Source organism: Girardinichthys multiradiatus, chromosome 3 (genome assembly GCF_021462225.1).
Source record: "Girardinichthys multiradiatus isolate DD_20200921_A chromosome 3, DD_fGirMul_XY1, whole genome shotgun sequence".
NCBI classification, from domain to species: domain Eukaryota; kingdom Metazoa; phylum Chordata; class Actinopteri; order Cyprinodontiformes; family Goodeidae; genus Girardinichthys; species Girardinichthys multiradiatus.
In genome coordinates this window covers 24575324-24597299 of record NC_061796.1, presented here as the reverse complement: position 1 = coordinate 24597299, position 21976 = coordinate 24575324, and the positions used below count along the sequence as shown (strand labels likewise).

The following is a 21976-nucleotide window of genomic DNA, read 5'->3' as shown; positions in this document are numbered from 1 at the left end:
TAAGGCAAGCTAAGGCTTTCAAACCTAAAAACACTGCATCAGCTGTCCAGCTTGGTTGTGGTAATAGGTCACAGTGTAACTGTTTCACTGCCAAGGGTATTGGTGCATGGTGCAAAATGGACAGAATAGAGAAGAATGTGGACTACCTCAACAATCTTTAGCATCTCCTTCATGGCCAATTTTTTCAGAAACCAACAAATATAAATAAATCGATTCTTCCAAGATGAGTGGTCTAACATCGTTCCAGAATTATTGCAAAAGCTTGTTGATGGCTACAAAGAGTGTTAGAATGATGTGCAACAGGGAATTTTTAACTATTATTAGTATCCATGGATGTATAAATTTAACTCTGTATGGGTCAAACATTATTCAATTCAATTCAGTTTATTTATATAGCGCCAATTCACACACATCGTCTCAAGGCACTTCACAAAAGTCAGGTAGATACATTCCAATTAATCCTAATCATTGAACAGTGCAGTCAGATTCAGTTATTTATTCAAATTGGATAAAAAGTTTTTCTGTCCAAAGAAACCCAGCAGATTGCATCCAGTCAGTGACTTGCAGCATTCCCTCCTCCCGGATGAGCATGTAGAGACAGTGGACAGTCACTGGCGTTGACTTTGCAGCAATCCCTCATACTGAGCATGCATGTAGCGACAGTGGAGAGGCAAAACTCCCTTTTAACAGGAAGAAACCTCCAGCAGAACCAGGCTCAGTGTGAGCAGCCATCTGCCACGACCGACTGGGGGTTTGAGAGAACAGAGCAGAGACACAAAGAGAACAAAGAAGCACTGATCCAGGAGTCCTTTCTATGGGAAGGAAAATTAAATGTTAATGGATGTAGCTCCTTTAGTCGTTTCATCTAGAAGGAAAGAACAGATAAACTCTGAGCCAGATATTAAAGTTTAGAAAGGGAAGCACATAGAGTTAGTTACAGTAAAGCTCAGTCAATTGTCACATCTAGGAGAGAGAAAGGGTTAAACACTGAAAGACAGGGCCATGTGGATCATCAGTAGAGGGTGAGGAAGACACAGAGTAAGGCCAGGTGTAGCTTCTAGGAAGAGAAGAGAGAGAGAGCACAGTTAAAAGCTGAAATAACAGCAAATAATACAAAATTGGAGAGTAGTGTGAGAATGTAGTGAAGAGGGTGAAAGTGGTTATGTCCTCCAGCAGCCTAAGTCTATAGAAGCATAACTACAGAGATAGCTCAGGATAACCTAAGCCACTCTAACTATCAGCTTTATCCAAAAGGAAAGTTTTAAGCCTAGCCTTAAAAGTAGATAGTTCGTCCATCCAGAGCCCACTGATGGCCATTGTTATACTAAAAACTACAACGATTGGGATACCTCTCTCTGTCAGATTGATTATAACCATTGGAAAAGAGAGGGGGTCATACAGGTAGCAGAAATGGAGGGTATGTTTGCACCTCAACCATAACTGAGCTAGTTTAGGCTTATCCTGACTCCCCCTTACAATATAAAGCCAATTGTCAGATCAGGAACCTTCAAGCAGGTAACAAACACTTTCTATTAAGCCCACATTTCTGTGTAAGAAATTTTTTATTAGTCTGAAGTAATATTAGAATCTTAAATGTCATGTTTTCATTGGCTGGAAGCAGAAAATCTTAATGATTAACATACATAAAGGCTTGAGAAAATCAGTCTGTGTGGAATTCATCGATATAATGGGTTTCACTCCGAGATAACGTTACTGCAAAAAATTTATTTTTCAATAATATTTCTTCATTTATTGAATATGGCTGCACATTCAATGCTGTGCACGCAATTACTGTTTTAATATCCAATGAAGTTGTGTTATGCAAAACAATTAAAAACATTAAAATCTCAAAACTGACATGACATTCGTGTCCTTGATGTGTGTTTGTACACCTCTGAATACAAGTGTAACAACACAGTTCAGCTTCATTAGGAAGTCAGAATCACTGGGGGGGGGGGGGGGGGGGGGGGGGGGGGGTTACAAACGTGGAAGAGTTTGGAGGAGAGGGTTTACTGTCAAACAGAAGGCAAAACTAATAAGGAGTTATTGAGTCATCAGTTGTGCTCATGTACACGTGATGCACAACTTCTTTCATTAGCATTTTTGTTGGTCATCTAATGTTAATGGTGTGGTTTTCAGTCTAGTCCATTATGGTTGCAGTTTTTCAGGACTCTGGGATCAGCAGTCGTGCTTACAACACTTCAGTGGTTTTTAAATGGATCCACAGTAATTTGGCTTCTTCACATTCTTTACCTCCAACTCTGCTTAATGATCAGTTAATGATAAAAAAAAATTACTTAAATAAAACAGGGTTTTATATTCTGCTGAACTCTGAACAAATAATATTTCAATGATTAGACTAAAAGATGGCACATTGTCAATGTGAAAAAAGGAATAAGACAGTTTCTATTCAGGTGACTTTATCAGCATGTCAGAGAAAAACGAAATTCCAAACCAACTCCTCTTCAATGGGATCAGATTGACATCGGAGACATTCTGTTGACCTGGCTTGTATAACACTGTGTGGTAAAATTAAGATATTGAGGACTGACATGACCACTTAATGTTCCTTTACCAATAGTGTTGGGTTGCAACTCAGACTCATACTTTTAGAGGGCTTTAACATTTCTTTTCAAGTGAATATTCACACACATTTCAAGCGGACTTCCTATACTTATTTCTCTTATTTTGGAAACGTGACCTGCTTAACTGTTCCTTCGAAGCTGAATGCAGTACATAGGTTCACATATAAGGTTTTTGTTCTCTCACTGGCCACTATATGTTCCTTCCCTTTTCTTTTCTTTTATTTTCTTTCCTTTTCTGCGGAATGGAAAGCCCAGAATTCATCTTCCATATGCAAAGGAAAAAATGCCTCCTTATATAGATGATAGAAATTGATAAAAAAAAAGATGAATTTCTGAATTTATTAAGATGGCACTACTTTCATCTTTGGCTGTTCCAACTATTTCTGTGCCCTCGGGGACTAAGAGCAATCATAGGAGAGCCAGACTAAATGAATGCTGTATTTTTCATTGTATTGAAAATGTGAAAAAACTGTTGATGAGAAAATATACTAAGAGTTTAGGATTTGTTATTATTTCACAGCTGGTGAGAGGTGGTTTAGACTGGTGACTGGTTTGGTCATGTAAGAGTTGGGAGGCTGAGATGCCTGAAATGCATCTTTTACAGTGGAAATTGATTTATTTATAAGCAATTTAATCATTTGTAGATAATTTTTCAAGGAATACTGGTTTGTTGAGTTTTTTTTTTTATTTAATCTATATTCAGAACACAATTTCTCATGGTTATTGCTTCAAAAGCTAAAGGCTGCAGGAGGAACATTAACAAAACCCTCAGCTACACTTCAGAGGGTCAGGGTTAGGCTATCTGCATGAAGATTTCAGCCAATCCAGGGTTTTTGGTTTCCTTGTAGGAAAATCCTTACTATTACACTGAATGACAGGGTTGGAAGCCAATGAGACATACTCAGGTTATTCTTCCTGAGAGAAGTGATGACTGCAGTAGACCTACACAGGTCAGGGATCGTTGTGAAATGCCAGTAAGTGTTTATTATGTCATTGTCATTTTTACCCATGACAAAGAACTGAATCATAAAAAAGGAATTTTTTTAATGTGGTATCCTCACATTTGGAGCTCTTGAGATTTGGAGCACAAACCTTGATTTGAAAGCTAGTGTCAGGTTAGCGGCTGGAAACACGCACAGCTCTGTTCAGTTTTGGTCGTGGGAGTGATCACTGTTTTAAAGGTGCTGTAGGGAGTTGTGAGAACACCATGGACTGAAGCTGACTGAAGATTTGAACAAGCACACCTTCCCTCCTCAGCTCCCCCCCACAGTTGAGCCTGCTGTGAGCGCGCAGGCTAGTAATCAAGTCCACTGATGACAGTGGATAAATAGCTATAGCTATGGCACATTCACTAGTAGGGACAAAACATAAATAATAAGCTTTACATTGACTATGACCTCCACATACTTTGACTACTTGGTGTAAGCAGCGCGTGTGTGATTGACACTGGTGAGACATTCCTCCTGGCTCTGAATGGTTGTTTTTAAATGGGAGCGGTGTATTTCTGGAAATGGCATTATGACCACTGGGAGGAGCAAGAAGAGCTTGATTTTTTTTTTTCTTCACAGATGATCTGTCTCATATTCTACTGTCAAGACATAGTGATAGATTTAACAAATATGTAAATATGTTCTTTACAAAAGTAACCTACTGAACCTTTAAGTGGGGAGGCTACATGGAAACTGAAAGGCTTTAAAAATTTTAGCTGTTTCACTAAAGCTGCCCAAAGACACTAAAACACAGGGAGGCTGTCTTAGGTTAACAATCACAATGAGAATATTGGGGAAATTAGGTAAGCCTATTGATGCATTTATCAGAATTGACAGATGATTGGATTTCTGAAACTAGATATATACATATACTGCACAAAAAGATAATACTTTTTCTCACTTTCTGACATAAGATTGGACTGAACTTTTCACTTTTTAGATTATTTGTGATTACCAAATATATTTCTAAACAAAGGTCACAGAGGTTGTTCCTAGGATATACTGAACTCCGACGTCAATCTGTAACACAATGGCTACCCAAGATAAAAGTAGTAACAGCCTCCAGCCTCCAAGTAAGCTCCTACATTAAAGGGGAGAATATCATGTAAAATTCATTTTTTTAGCACTTAAGATGCAGAAAAGTTCAATTTAGTCTCTCCAGGTGCTGTTTAGGTCATATTTTTCAGTCCGTTGAGTTTTTTTCTGTTCTCTATTACGGTTTTTGAATTATTACATCACAGTATTTGCTGCAGAACAGCTAAACAAGGTCATGGACTTCTGGCTGATCAACTTCTCACTGCAATTTTGTAGTTCAAGCTCAAGTATGCTGAAGCTGCAAGTCTTAAGATAAGTCTAAATGTTTGGTTGTTGGGTGTATTAACCCATACAATTCATTACACTGTCCTCCAACATCAGAACCGCTCCGAAGTGTTAACTATGCTCCTTTGTGCAGTTACTTGATATTGATGGAGAGGAAGTAAATACAGTAATAGCACACAATTGCGATGCATTCATTAGAACGCGTGGTTCTGCAGGTTCGTCGTATTCATTCTGTTCTCTCTCTGAGTCACACTCTGGCTCAAACATGTAAGGCTGGATGGACATGCCTTCTTGACACCTTTTAATTAATTTGGGAGTAAAAATGTTCTGCGCCGCTAGATAATGGTGTCTCTGTTATCAAACTACAAAAATGGCCAAAGAAGTTGGAGTGGAATGCTTATTGGCCTGGAGAGGGGCGGGGTGAGAAGTGTCTTAATAGTATTTAAAGAGACGGCACCAAAACAGTTGCTTTCAGAGTCACCTCAGAACAGGGGTAAAAGAAAGACCTGTGGAACTACAATAACAAGGAGTTCAGACCAAAGCATTACAGTTCCACTCTATTTAGACCACAACTGAATAATCCAAGTGTGAAAAGGAAATATTTAAAAGCATGATCTGTCCCCTTTGAATAGTTACATGGTAATTTTTAATAAACAGGAGGAAGTCAGGGAAAGCCTTGTGGCTGAGAGAAGTAACGTGGAACCATAACTGACTAACACGCTAAGCAGGGATATAAAAGAGCTCCGCTCGGCAGGGAGCCCAGTCTGACTTTGCCGTGGCTGCAATGACTGCTTGTGGCAAAATGCATAATTCAAAAACCAAAAATTCTGTACATTCCAGGTTGACATTGTAATTTCTGTTCTGACCAGGCCTGTAACTGATCTGCACAGGCATCAGGATGTCAGCAGTCATCAGTATTATAGAATTATATCATAAAACATATAGTATTATTACACAATATATAATATTGATCACACTGTCACTCCACAGAAAGTCTATAAGCTCATTTTCATTTAGTTAATTCTTGACATGTCGTTTGACTCTAAACAGAATTGAGCTAATTCTGCTCATGTTGTAATTGAAAGGGAGGTTCAAATTATACAGCCGCTGACATCAAACATGCAAACATTCCCTCATTCAGACAGAAAAAACAAATACAAGTTCCTGCTGTAGCTAATTAGTGTTGTTAAATGATAACATTTTCTCTCTTGTAGGGCCATCTATGGGGTCTTTTTTCACTAACTTGCAGTATGGTTTTCTTAGGCACTTGTTTCTCTACATCTCAGGGATGTTTATATATACAGATACAGCTAGACATAACTGTGACACATGTAGAGGCATCAAAAATATTTTAGTCCAATGTAACAACCGCTTGGGGTCCAGATAAAGTAATGGTTATGCTGCAACACTAGACAATTTTGGCAATGGCATTAACAGTGTTGCCTTTTTTACTTTGACTTCAGAAGCAAGACACACTGCTTTTGTATTCATTCAAGTGTCCATATAACATCACATTTAGCTTAACAGATATTGAATGTCACATGTTATTTAGTTTTATCTTGTTTCCTAAATGATCTAAAGTCATTTAATACAATCATTTGGCGAGACATTAATGTGGTCATTATTATGAAGCTAACATGAACAGATTGTTATGAGCTACCACGTAGTACAGAGGATTGTTATTAGTCAGTAGTTGGATGGGGGGGCCCCTTTCTGGGGTACTTTTATCATCACAATTATGCGTCTTTGGGTCACCCCTCTGGGAGGCTCCTATAAATTAATCTGATACACTGACATGTGCTGCGTCTTGCTCTGGAAGATTTCAATGGCCTTGTTACAGGCTCCTAGCCAAGTTATGTTCAGACTCAACTCTGGATGGCTCTTGCCTTGTGTTATTACCCTGCCGCTGAGAGTAGAACTTCAATGGTTTGGTGGAGAGCATCCAGTTTGTTTTCCTGGTTTCTGCTTCTGGCTTCTCTTGTGTACCTCGAGTCCGGTAGCCAGAATATAAACAAGAATACCAGTTACTCCTTTTGTGTAATTTAACAGTCAGTAAGTTTAAAAAGGTGGACATTTGAGGTCCAACTATTCTGAACTAAGCTCCACAATCACTATTCAAATATGACAAGATTGGGTATAGAATAAATGTGACATACATATTATAGCAATGTATGGAATTGTTATCATTATTGCAAAATACCAAATAGACAAATGCATCTCCCTCTTGGGGTAAATTTTGCCCTTTTTGTAGAAACATGATTTTTGATGTCCTTCTGATCTTTTCTGCAAACCTTATAATTAGTTGTAATAACTGGAAGTTGCTTTCTTTAGGTTAAACTGGGAGATGACTGTGTCAGAACCCTGGAAATATACAACCTTCAATAAACGTTTAGCACCTTCTCACCACTAAATTCAATTTATAGTTCAGTCTCCATCCAAACCGTTCTTCTGGAAAACATTCTTGCAGTGAAATGGCACCTTTATTGTATTTGTGTACTCTTCAATTTCATTTAAACATGTCCCAGTGAAAAACTACTGCACATGAATATTTTCTATCATTGGCTTCTGGCCTGTGGAGCTGCCATTTGGCAATGCCATGCCCACCTTTCTCAGCATCATACCCCCTCTCCTCAATGTGTCTATTTCTGCTTATTAGTTCTAAGACAGATTACCAGTCTCTATGCTTTGCACACCCATTAAACGTTTTTTCCTATTACAGACACAGATCTTGGAGTTAGGTACAGAGTATGGTTTCACCCAGTAAGCCAGCAGCACCATCAGTGTATCCCTATCAGAAAACTGCACTTTGTCTCATTGTGTTCAGTGAGTCATGTAAAGAACCCATGTCAGATGCTGGTTGTTGTTTATAGTTTTATTATTGAATTTTTCTCCTACTGACAATGGAGCTTAAATCAGTGCAAAAAGTGCATAAATATGGCATCAGTAAAATATCCTGAGAGAGTCCCATCCTCACGTCTCTCTCCTTACAAACTGTTTATGTAGTGAGCCAGACTGCTGCTGGTGTTTGCCTTCCTAAGGCCAAGGCTGCGACAGAGAACAAACACAGATAACTGATCTTTTATGTTCCATCGAAATATCCCCTCTAACTGTTTACTTTTAACTTGCAAATCCACACATATTATTGAAGAGGAAGAGAAAGCGCTGCTGTAGATAAGCAGATCTTGTTTGTGCGATGACATGAGGCTTTCTGCGGGGTGAGGAAGATAAGACAGTGTCAGAGTGCTAACTGCTCTGCTTTATTACTGTTTATTACCGTTAGCCAGTTTTCTTTGTGCAGCTGTAGTTTCAAATTTATGTTTAGAGGGAAACATGCTGATATGCTGTAGCACCAGAGGCACAAGCACTATCAGGCCATTGTTTACACATTGTAAAAACAAAAACAAAAAACTACATGAGATAACAGCCATGTGTGACAACAGGATTAATGGCCTTTCCTATGTGTGTTTTAAAAGGGATAGCAATATGGGTTCTCAAAATGACATTTGACTTTACTCGGCAGTGCACGGTAGACTTGTCCATCTCTGACCATGGCATCCAGACAGTGAAAAAAAACGTGATGGCTGCATCATGATGTGGAGATATTTTTCTTCAGCAGGACAAGGAGGCTGGTCAGAGTTAATGTTATGATGTATGGAGCTAAATACAGGACAATACTGGAAGAAAACCTGTTGGAGGCTACAAAAGACTGGCGACAGGAGCGCAGGTTCACAATTTTAGGGTTGCCAAGTCTCTGGCCTATTTCTCTCTTGCTGTTTTTTTATTTATTTTTTTACTCTGCCATGACTCTTTAGTCTCTAAATAAGGAAAATGGTCAGGCGAGACACAAACGAATCACAGACAATCCTGTGGAAATCCTGCCCATCAAAGAAGAAACACAGTGACTTTGTTGGCTGGGGATTTCTCTCACAGTGTCTTAGCTGAGTAGCCAAACAGATGTTACTACCCACAAACCTTTAACCCCGTAATAAGTTAGTTTTGAGCATACGCAAAACCTGCATGGTGAGATTGTATGGGGTAAGAACGCTGTCAAAAACAATGTGTATGTAAAGACGGAAATGTGTGCATATTAGTCAATGGTTGTGCATAAGTAAAATCCAAAAGAGGTATTGTATATTTTCTCTATAAGAATACAGACTAAAATGTTACAGCTTCAAAAAATTACAAACACAAAGTTCATGTTTACAGTTGTGGTTTATTCTTGATGAATACAATATGCTATAACAGTTTGTATGGCGGTATGCAACAAATTCTGAGGTGCATACCGCCATCTACTGTACATCATTGTATAACTCCACCGACTATATTCTATGTTTTAGTTTTGTATTTCATAAAAATAAGAACAATGCTTTATTTATAATACTCTTGATTTCCCCCCTATCTCGACTCTGTTCCTAATATTCCTTTTAGACTGAATTATCACCCATTCCGGCACTACGTTTACAGGCGGTGAGGAGTGTGACAGCGCATGCGCAACGCGAATCGACTAACTCTGTGCTCCACTAACCAGCCTGAAATCACGTGATGCCAAGTCGCTGATGTAAATTCGTATTCTCATAGAAAATAAATCGTATTCACAAACTGTTATAGCATATTGTATTCATAAAGAATAAACCACAACTGTAAACTTGAACTTTGTGTTTGTAATTTCTTGAAGCTGTAACATTTTAGTCTGTATCCTTATAGAGAAAATATACAATACCTCTTGTGGATTTTAGTTATGCACAACTATTGACTAATATGCACATATTTCTATCTTTACATACACATTGTTTTTGACAGCGTTCTTACCCCATAAGATTTTAGCTTGTCATTATGGCGGTGCTGCATCCTGGTAGCAGCAGTGATAACTTACTGTATGTGTGGCTGACGCATACCTGTGTAGCTTGAAAATGACTGTGAACATTGCTTGATCGTGACTGTCCACGCTGGCCTAAAGTCAATCTACCCATGCCCAAACTGTGCTGCTAGCACTCTACCTAATTTATTGTCCTGTCTCTGCTCTGGCTGCAATGGAAAGTATCTAAACTTTCTGCTGTTATGAACAAGCAACACTCTCCATGCAACGAAAAGAAACTTCATTGTGCCACGGCGTTTTGCACGGAGATTAGTCTAAAGTGTGCTCTTGCAGGCTTCCAGCATCCAGGGGCAGTGTACTTTTGAAAATATAGACAGGTTGCTGGGACAACAAGAGACGTTGAGAGTGCTATAGATTGCAGTTGAAATGTAAAATGTTTGCTGACATCGTAGTTATAGCTTTGGATAGGGGGACAGTGGCTCATAGGGTTTCTAACATAATTTAAATTGCATGATTTCAATATGATTCCTAAACACATGAAGGTCTGCAACAGATAACGAGCAGTGGACAAAAAAAGGGTGTGCAAAAAAAAAAAAAAATTATCACTTCCTCTGCTTCCCCTAACCTGATGAAATTACTGATGAAGTTTTCTTCTCCAGCAGATTAATTGTAAAACCTTTTTGTATTGGTTAGGAAATTGCTGATTGTGAAGAAACAGAGTTCATATGTGGCATTATGGGATCATTGTGATTGGACAATCAAGAAAACAACAAGAAAAACTTAAAGTATGAATCAAGTACTCAGCAAGGTCATGCTTTACTTCACACTGAAGCAACAACATGAGAAAATTAAAAACGTTTAGGAAACAGTGATAAAACTGGACAAAACAACAGAACAACATGTAGAGATGCTATTAAAGATTTTTAAAGAAAGAACCAAAAACCTACAGTTAAATGATCAACAGTACAAGTGTGTAGTTTCTGATCTGGATGTTTGAAGGAGATAATCATCTAACTTTCTTTAGGATAGAAGCTGTTCCACAGACTTGATGTTTTACACTTCTTAAATTCTACTTGAGGGTGGGGAGAACTGGGAGAACAACACAGCCCTGGATTTTCTCTGGAAAGGGCACACTTTTTGGACCTGTACTAACAGCCACCAACAAGGTTGTCCTGGTATCCATGTCTCTAACAACATTTTGCATTTTGATGGATGTAAATAAAAAGTATGCTGCTTTTTAAACTTCTCCACTCATACACTCTTGCTATAGAGCCCTCATTCTGGTATTTCCGGTCTCCCTCTCTATCATATTTTGTGCTCCAATCATCTACTACAGTACCCTGGTTCTTAAACCTTTTCATATTTTGTCATAATGAAAGTACAAACTTCAATGTACTTCAATAGACTTTTTATGTTATAGAACAATACAAAGTAGTGAATAATTTTAAGTAAAAGCAGAAAAGCAAAAACAAAACAAAAATTCACTAATAAAATCTGGTGGACATTTTATTCATTCCCCTTTACTCAGGCGACCCTAAACAAATCCAGGGCAAGGAGAGCATTAATCAGAGAAGAAGCCAAGAAGTCCATGGTAACTTTGGAGGAGCTGCTGCTCAGTTGAATTTGTTGAAAGTGCAACTATTAGTCATGCAAATCCACAAATTGTATCTTTATGGAAGGGTGGTGAAGAGTAAGCAATTGTTGAAAGAAAGCCACAAGAAGTTCTGTTTCAAGTTTGTAGAGGACACAGCAATCATTTTAATTGTCTGTTCTTTTCCACATAGTGAAAATGCTATGGGTGAAAAAAAACTGACCGAAGGGGCATGGCATACCCACAGAAAAACATGGTGTTATTAACATCATGCTGTGAGAATACAGAATCTTAGATCAAAGCATATTCAAGGCCCAGTCAAAGTCCAGACCCAAATCAATCAAAAAGCTTTGCATTGAAACTTTCGCCCAAATTGGGTGCATATAATGTATGCCATTAAAAGAAACATGCATCATTTTCCTTCCCCTTAACAATGATACATAACTTGGTGATGGTCTGTCACATAAAATCCCAGAAAATACGCTGAAGTTTGTGGTTGGAATTTGGAAATGTGAAAAAGTTCAAGTTGTTTTAATACTTTTGAAAAGTTCTATACCTGCTGCTTGGATTTTACTGCTTGGATTAGACTAGTTTAATAAAATTAATAGTTTGACATAAAGTTTAACTTTTTATTAATGTTAAGATAAATAACAACAAACACATTCACATTAAAATCCAGCTGTGAATTAGTACCCCTATTTCTGCTTCTATAATTGTGGACCTTTAAACAACCCTAAGCCTGTGTACATGACTTCCAAGATACCATAGATACAGGAAAAAGAATCAGGACAGAGAAACAAAAAGAGTCAGATTAAAAAGAGGTTTTGTAACAGATTGTTTCTCTTTGAAGTTTTGTAACAGATTGTTTCTCTCTGAAGATTTGTAACAGATTGTTTATCTCCGAAGTTTTAGTTAAAGATGGAGTTACATTTGTCCGCTGCCACTCGTGCTACTGGTGCCACTGCTTCAGCTGCATGCACAGACTCCTTAAAGGGAGTCTCCTGTTGTTTGCTCCTGAACCAGGCCAATGGCCCTGAAATGGGCTACCTGTCTAGTCTTCTCCAGCTTAGAATGGAGAGATTTCCGGGCCAGATAAGGTCAATAGTTCAACATGTGTTCTTCATGCATAGATGCCCTGCAGATATATTAGAGATGCTTTATCAAGCTGCTCAGTGCTCCACACTAATCTCTGCTGATGCTACGGTGGTGCTGCATCTATACCACAAAGTGGTGAAGTGGGTCCGGATGCTTTGGATGATGCAGCCAGAGAAGTAGATGTTTTTATACATTTCTAACATCCTCAATCTCTTCTGAAAGATTCGATTCTGCTGAGGTTTCAAACAGTAGCTTAAAGCTATCTGTGGTTAAAGAACAAATACAGATAATTATCTCTGCAATGGGTCGGTCTTTTATAATCAACCATCAACTAAGCAGCTTGTAGTGTTTTTTTCAAAAAATGTTGGTTAAAATAGACCTATATTACTGAATATTAATATTAGCCCACCACTTGCACCTCCCCTAATCCCCAGCCACACCACAACCCACCCCAATCTCACTCAAAGGATAGCAACCCTAAACATACAGCCAGAGCTAGAGTGGATCGGTTTAGATAAAAATTTATTTATCTGTTTGAATGGCCAGAACCATGAGGCATTTTCCTTCCACTTCACATAAAATCCCAGTAAAATACTCTGAGGCTTGTGGCTGTAATGTGAAATCTGAACATTTCTAAAGAAAGTTTGATGGGTGGCTGTGGCTACTGCCTGCTCACACACCTGTGTTTTTGCCGAACTAACATCAGACGTTCATAGAGAACCTATGAAATAGTTTTACTTGGCAGATTTGGGTTGGATGTGGTGAAAGCTGACAGCTTTCATGAGGGAAAGAGAACATAAAAGCCTCATGAGATTATTTTCAAATGAATCAAATTATCAAAGATTTTGATTTTCTACCTAGTGTCTCCTCTTCATTAAAGATTAATTTCCACATGTTTTAAAAAGGTCATTGTTGTACAGGTATCTAAGATGAGATCAATTCACCCTCTGCTCTAAAAATAAAACAGCTGGATTCAGAATTCTTTAAATGAAACAAGTCTGCGCTGGTCCGCCCTGCACCACAAAGTAAGGAAATCTCTAAACGAAATTTATCAATTTACCAATCATGGTTGGCCATACCATGGCCATAACAAAATATTTTTCTGTTTTAAAAATATTTTCTCACTTTGATGGGAGTGGTTTCTTCCAAAGGAGAAACAGAGTTAAACTGCCAATTTTGTATGAGGGGAAAAAAATAAAGAGATAATTCATAGGTAATGGCTGCTGTTCTTTTGTAATTGTACATAATTTAACTTTTTTTATTTCAATATATGTATACATATGTTACACTGGGTACTAGATCATTTATATATAGATTTTTAATACATTGATGACCAGAATGCTATGTTTCTAGTTTTTGATCATTCATTCTCACCTTTAAAAAATATGTTTATCACAATGTTCAGTATTTAACTGATGCTGATACAGCGTTTAAAACATAATACAATGGTTATTCTTGTTTCAGTCAAAAGTCAAACAAAGAAATGTTAATCTGTTATTGGCAAGGCCAGCTAACTGTCAGTCAGTCATTTTCTACTGTTTATTCCATTGTGGGTCACAGGGTAGCTGGTGCCTATCTCCAGCAGTCTATGGGCGAGAGGCAGGGTACACCCTGGACAGGTCGCCAGTCCATCACAGGGCAACACACAAACAACCTTGCACACACTCATTCATACACCTAAGGGCAATTTAGAGCGACCAATTAACCTGACAGGCATGTCTTTGGACTGTGGGAGGAAGCCAGAGTACCCAGTGAGAACCCACGCATGCACGGGGAGAACATGCAAACTCCATGCAGAAAGACCCCCGGTCAGGAATCGAACCCAGGATCTTCTTGCTGCAAGGCAACAGTGCTACCAACTGCGCCACTGTTATAATCTGACATTGGCAAGGCCAGCTAACGGGTCCCTCCATTTAGGAACATCTGTGGTAGGTGGTGTTATGCTTTCTCAAAAACATACAGCTGTATTCAGCTCCAAATGCCTGTGGAATTAAAAAAACAACAAAAACATAAGTCTGTAAAGATGTACATGTACTGTTTGCATCCTGCCAGCTGTTCTCCATATTAAATGTAACTCTCTTTACACTACGTGATGATGAAGCACTGCTGCAATTAAGTTTTGTTCAAAATGCATTGCTCTTAGTGATAACAAAGAAAGACAGTGAATAAGTGGACAACTCATACAAAGCCGGTTGACATATCCTGCGTGAGCAGTTCTTGCACTGTTTTCTCATTGAAGTTACCCTTCTTGCTTTATTAGAGGCAAAAACCTTGTAGAAAGCCATTATAAGGGGCTGAGCCCACAAACACTTTATGTGCAAAAACATTTTTATTAGATTTTGCTTTGAAAGGTTCAGCATTTCAGAGTCCTTGAGAAAAATTTCACAACATTTTTCAATGTTATTTTTTTCCTGTAAAGACAATTTTTCTCTATCAATTTGTTCAAATTGATCATGAAACACAGGGAGACACAGTGAGCAGTTTACTGGTAGACAATAGAGAAAATTACCAGACAGTGGATTGCAGTGTTGGTATAATTTACTTTTTTCTTGTTCTTTTAAACAATTTCTGTTGCATTACCTGTGCATTACCTTAAATAATCAGGAAAAAAAATATTAAAAGTTTTTTTCAGCATAAACTGGTTTTAAGTTGGCACCACGGATCTGAGTTAGTGAGTTAGCAGGATAGTTATGTGGTTTCTGTTTATTCATATAGCACCATTTCAAAACAAATATTGTTTCAAAGGTCCTAACAAAAAAAATCTATTCAGTCTAATCTTACAGATTCAATTCCAGTTTGACCCTATTCATCAAACATTGGACATACCTTCTCATTCAAAGAGTTTTCTTTATTGTCATGACTATGTATATTGTAGCTTTACACTCAAGGCATCAAAACTATGAATTAACACATGTGGAAATTTATACTGAACAAAAAAGTGTGAAACAACTGAAAATATGTCTTATATTCTAGGTTCTTCAAAGTAGCCACCTTTTGCTTTAATTACTGCTCCGCACACTCTTGGCATTCTGTTGATGAGCTTCAAGAGGTAGTCACCTGAAACGGTTTTCACTTCACAGGTGTGCCCTGTCAGGTTTAGTAAGGGGGATTTCAAGCCTTATAAATGGGGTTGGGACTATCAGTTGTGTTGTGCAGGAGGTGGATACAGTACACAGCTGATAGTCCTACTGAATAGACTGTTAGAATTTGTATTATGGCAAGAAACAAGTAGCTAAGTAAAGAAAAATGAGTGGCCATCATTACTTTAAGAAATTAAGGTCAGTCAATTGGGAAATATTTTAAAGTGTCCCCAAGTGCAGTTACAAGAACCATCAAGTGCTACAAAGAAACTGGCTCACATGAGGACCGCCCCAGGAAAGGAAGACCAAGAATCACCTCTGCTGTGAACGATAAGTTCATCAGAGTCACCAGCCTCAGAAATCGCAGGTTAACAGCAGCTCAGATTAGAGAACAGGTCAATGCCACACAGAGTTCTAGCAGCAGACACATCTCTAGAGCAACTGTTAAGAGGAGACTGTGTGAATCAGTCCTTCATGGTAAAATAGCTGCTAGGAAACCACTGCTGAGGACAGGCAACAAGCACAAGAGACTTGTTTGGGCTAAAGAACACAAGGAATGGACATTAGACCAGTGGAAATCTGTGCTTTGGTGTGATGAGTCCAAGTTTGAGATCTTTGGTTCCAACCACCGTGTCTTTCTGCGGCACAGAAGAGGTGAACGGATGGACTCTACATGCCTGGTTCCCACCGTGAAGCATGGAGGAGGAGGTGTGATGGTGCTTTGCTGGTGACACTGTTGGGGATTTATTCAAAACTGAAGGCATACTGAACCAGCATGGCTACCACAGCATCTTGCAGCAGCATGCTATTCCATCCGGTATGCATTTAGTTGAACCATCATTTATTTTCAACAGGACAATGACCCCAAACACACCTCCAGGCTGTGTAAGGGCTATTTGACCAAGAAGGAGAGTGATGGGGTGCTGCGCCAGATGACCTGGCATCCACAGTCACCGGACCTGAACCCAATCGAGATGGTTTGGGTTGAGCTGGACCGCAGAGTGAAGGCAAAAGGGCCAACAAGTGCTAAGCATCTCTGGGAACTCCTTCAAGACTGTTGGAAAACCATTTCTGGTGACTACCTCTTGAAGCTCATCAACAGAATGCCAAGAGTGTGTAGTAATCAAAGCAAAATGTGGCTACTTTGAAGAACCTAGAATATAAGACATATTTTCAGTTGTTTCACACGTTTTTGTTCAGTATATAATTCCACATGTGTTAATTCATAGTTTTGATGACTTCTGTGTGAAGCTACAATATTCATAGTGATGAAAATAAAGACAACTCCTTGAATGAGAAGGTGTGTCCAAACTTTTTGGTGTATATATATACAGTACAGAAGCAGACCAAAAGCAGACCACTGCTCAAAAAAAATAAAGGGAACACTCAAACAACACAATATAACTACAAGTGAATCAAACTTCTGTAAAATCAAACTGTCCACTTAGGAAGCAACACTGATTGACAATCAATTTCACATGCTGTTGTGCAAATGGAATAGACAACAGGGGGAAATCTTTGGCGATTAGCAAGACACACTCAATAAAGGAGTGGTTCTGCAGGTGGGGACCACAGACCACGTCTCACTACCTATGCTTTCTGGCTGATGTTTTGGTCACTTTTGAATGTTGGTGGTGCTTTCACACTCGTGGTAGCATGAGACAGACTCTACAACCCACACAAGTGGCTCAGGTAGTGCAGCTCATCCAGGATGGCACATCAATGCGAGCTGTGGTAAGAAGGTTTGCTGTGTCTGTCAGCATAGTGTCCAGAGCCTGGAGGCGCTACCAGGATATGTGGAGGAGGCCGTATGAGTGCAACAACCCAGCAGCAGGAGCTCTACCTCCGCCTTTGTGCAAAGAGGAACAGGAGTAGCACTGCCAGAGCCCTGCAAAATGACCTCAAGCAGGCCACAAATGTGCATGTGTCTGCACAAACGGTTAGAAACTGACTCCATGAGGATGGTATGAGCCCGTTCTCCAGACCTGAATCTGATTGAGCACATCTGGGACATCATGTCTCGCTCCATCCACCAATGTCACCTTGCACCTTGATTATTAGGGGCTTTATGTGTGAGGATGATTTTAAATTCTATTCTGGATTTAACAAGGAGCCAACTAAAGGAAGCTAAATAGGAGAAATATGATCTTTCTTTTTAATTTTCATCAGAATTCTGCAGCGTTTTAGATCAGCTGAAAGCTTTCATCTGGATTTTGTGGACTTGCTGATAGTAAAGAATTACAATAGTCCAGCGTCGTACTCCTGCCAGAGGGGAGAGTCTCAAAGAGTCTGTGACCGGGGTGGGAGGGATCAGCCAGAATCTTCCCTGCCCGCTTCAGGGTCCTGGAGGTGTACAGTTCCTGGAGCGACAGTAGACTGCAGCCAATCACCTTCTCAGCAGACCGAATGACACGCTGCAGCCTGCCCTTATCCTTGGCTGTAGCAGCGGCGTACCAGATGGTGATGGAGGAGGTGAGGATGGACTCAATGATGGCTGTGTAGAAGTGCACCATCATAGTCTTTGGCAGGTTGAATTTCTTCAGCTGCCGCAGGAAGAACATCCTCTGCTGGGCTTTCTTGTTGAGGGAGCTGATGTTTGGCTCCCACTTGAGATCCTGGGAGATGATGGTTCCCAGGAAGCGGAAAGATTCCACAGTGTCAATTGTGGAGTCACAGAGAGTGATGGGGGCAGTTGGGGCTGGGTTCTGGCTGAAGTCCACAACCATCTCTACTATCTTTAGAGCGTTGAGCTCAAGGTTGTTCTGGCTGCACCAGTCCAACAGATGGTCCACCTCCCATCTGTACGCAGACTCGTCACCATCAGAGATGAGTCCGATCAGGGTGGTGTCGTCCGCAAACTTCAGAAGCTTGACAGACTGGTGACTGGAGGTGCAGCTGTTGATGTACAGGGAGAAGAGCAGAGGAGAGAGAACACAGCCTTGGGGGGAACCGGTGCTGATGGTCAGGGAGTCAGAGACATGCTTCCCCAGCCTCACGCGCTGCTTCCTGTCAGACAGGAAGTCAGTGATCCACCTGCAGGTGGAGTCGGGCACACTCAGCTGGGAGAGCTTCTCCTGTAGCAGAACTGGGACGATGGTGTTGAAGGCAGAGCTGAAATCCACAAACAGGATCCTGGCATAGGTTCCTGTGGAGTCCAGGTGCCGGAGGATGAAGTGAAGGGCTAGGTTGACTGCATCATCTACAGACCTGTTGGCTCTGTAGGCAAACTGCAGGGGGTCCAGGAGGGGGTCGGTGATGTCTTTTAGGTGTGAGAGCACAAGGCGCTCAAAGGACTTCATCACCACAGAGGTCAGGGCGACGGGTCTGAAGTCATTAAGCCCTGTGGTCCTTGGCTTCTTGGGAACAGGGACGATGGTGGAGGACTTGAAGCAGGCTGGCACATGACATGTCTCCAGTGAGGTGTTAAAAATGTCTGAGAAGACTGGAGACAGCTTATCAGCGCAGTGCTTCAGGCTGGCTGGTGAGACAGAATCTGGACCAGCAGCTTTCCGGGGGTTCTGTCTCCTGAAGAGTTTGTTGACGTCCCTCTCCTGGATAGAAAGAGCCGTCCTCGGCGTGGGTAGGGGGCTGGTGGGGGGGAACTTCAGGGTGGGGGTTGGAGGTGCCAAGGCCCCTCTTGAGGTTGGGGAGGTGGGGGTGGTGGATTGTGGCTGCAGCTGTTGGGGGGCGTCGTGGGGGATGGTTGCAGGACTGTCCCTTTGTCTTTCAAAGCGGCAGTAGAACTGGTTCAGGTCGTTGGCGAGGCGTCGGTCGTTGATGGAGTGGGGGGCTTTCGGCTTGTAGTTGGTGATTTGCTTGAGCCCTTTCCAGACAGACGCAGAGTCGTTGGCTGAGAACTGGATTTGGAGCTTCTCAGAGTACAGTCGTTTGGCCTCTTTCACTGCCTTGCCAAACTTGTACTTAGCCTCTCTGTATATGTCTTTGTCCCCACTCCTGAAGGCCTCTTCCTTATCCAGTCTTAACCTTCTGAGTTTAGCTGTGAACCAGGGTTTGTCGTTGTTGTAACTCACCCTGGTGCATGATGTTACACAGCTGTCCTCACAGAAGCAATGTAGGAAGTCACAGCCTCTGTGTACTCGTCCAGACTGTTGGTAGTAGTCCTGAACACACATCCCAGTCTGTACAGCCTAAACACGCCTGGAGATTCCCCACAGCCTCACTGCTCCACTTCCTTGTCGTCCTCACAATAGGTTTGCAAAGCTTTAGTTTCTGCCTGTATGCAGGAATCAAGTGGACCATGATGTGGTCGGATTGGCCCAGTGCAGCACGTGGGACGGCGTGATAAGCGTCTCTGATGGTGGTGTAACAGTGATCCAGAATGTTGTCCTCTCTGGTCGGACATTTTATAAACTGTCTATATTTGGGGAGTTTGTGGGTCAGATTACCTTTGTTAAAGTCGCCAACGACGATTACTAAGGAGTCCGGGTTGGTCCGCTCCACACTCAGTATCTGGTCGGCGAGCATGCGCTGTGCGACCTGCACGTTAGCTTGCGGCGGGATGTAAACACCGACCAGGATGAACGAAGCGAACTCACGGGGGGAATAGAAAGGCTTACAGTTTATGATGAAGGCTTCCAGGTCTGGAGAACAGTGCTGCTGAATCACTGTCACGTCGTTCCACCAACCACTGTTGAGGTAAAAACAGATTCCTCCACCTTTCGCTTTGCCGGAGAGTTCCGTGTCTCTGTCCGCTCTGTAGAGCTGGAATTCTGCCAGCTGCAGCGCAGAGTCCGGTATTAATCCACACAGCCACGTCTCCGTGAAGCACAAAACTGCCGATGAATAAAAGTCCCCGTTTTTCCCCAACAGCAGTTGTAGTTCCTCCATTTTGTTGGGAAGTGAGCGCACGTTAGAGAGAAATATTCCAGGTAACGGTGTCCGTAGTCCACGCTGGTGAAGACGTACCAGCACCCCAGCCCGTTTCCCTCTCTTCCGGCGTTTCACCGCGTGAACAAAGGTGAGCGCACCTTTGACCAGAATGTCCAAAAATTCCAGAGCAGTAGGCAGAAAAGTTGGAAATAAACAAAACAATGTGCACCAACACGCCGAGGCGACCATCTGCGTCGCCATCTTGGATCATAATCCCAAATGACATGTTCTGGTAAAGATAATGCCGTAGTTGTGGTGTTGCTGTTCAAAGATGACAACTTCTTACTTTTAAAAGCATAAGATTTATGGTCACCTAGGTTTATATGTCTTTAAGACTTCCAAATAGTCTGCCTAAGTGGTTCGTCTGGATTTAAGGATAAATATAGCTAAACATCATCAGCCTAACTGTGGGAATTTATCCCATGCTGTCTGATAATTTTGAAGTGGAAGCATATTTATATAAAGTAAAAAGAATTGGCCCAATGGTTGTTCTTATTAGGTGCTGTAGTCTCTTTTATTCTGTAGATTCCATACATGTGAGGACTCAGGATGTCTGGTGCCACTGGAAGGTAAACTAAGGCAGAGTGTAGTTATGGAATACAGTGGGGTGATTTATCTCAATAATGACTTATTTTTGTGTGACAAGGCAATTTCACCGTCCAAAGGTGTTTTTGTTTTCCTGCCTTCCTCTTGAGAGGGAATGTTGTTTTCAGAGGAAGGCAGTACAAACAGAATGGCCTGAGATCAGACCGGGAACATGTGAAGAAGCTTTATTAACCCCAAACGAGCCCCAGTTTAGTTAGGCAGTGTCAGCTGGAGAGGTGACAGTGAACAGAGGAGTTGAAGCAGAGCCAATTGTTCCTCTATACAGACTCTGATTTTAGTGTTCCTCATTCCTTTCTTTGCTGAAGAGATTGCTGTAGAGTGTTGAGCTGTAAAACACACTGCCTTTTGATTTTCTTCTCCCCTTTGATCCTTTCATACAAATCTGTCATGTGGCTGTCTATATCGCCAAATATGCACATCAAAAAGCTTGAAATCAGCCTTGTAAAACTTGGTTCTCTTTATGGCTTTTGCAAAACCTCCCTTGCTTTAATCAACAATTATAAACACGCTTAAATTCATACTGTAGTGGTTTGTACATACAGTAGTTGTACACAGACCAGGATTTAGGCTCTTAGACAGCCTAATCTGCATTTCTACAACAATGGGATTTTGGGTTGATTGCATTGCAGATGCATATTTTGTAATATATTTTGCCATTTTGCATTTTTTGATGCAAAAAAAAGATAAAGAAAGGATGTGGACTATCAGACATAATAGACAATGAAATGGCTGTTATTCATTGCCTCAACACGACAGGGTAAATAAGCATTTTAAAGGGCTGTGATAAGTTCTGGTTCCAGGGTAACTCATTTAGCAAATTACATCTCCATTTAGGGGTTTCAAAATAAAAACCCAACTTTAAAGTTAAGAGAGTTTATTTTGTATGGAATTAGGGCTACTTTACACAACCACGTTTTCTGAAGAAAAGTTTAGTTGTGTTTATTTACATGACAACAGTAGTAGATGTCAGTTGTGTAGATGGGAAAAATATAATCTTTCTTATG

The 21976-nt window shown here is 40.7% G+C and overlaps 1 protein-coding gene across 4 annotated transcripts in view; it reads left to right on the top strand.

The window, feature by feature from the left end:
• tsnare1 (T-SNARE Domain Containing 1) overlaps positions 1 to 21976 on the top strand; it is a 265587-nt gene that overhangs the window by 22679 nt on the left and 220932 nt on the right. The gene's annotated exons all lie outside the window — the stretch shown is intronic.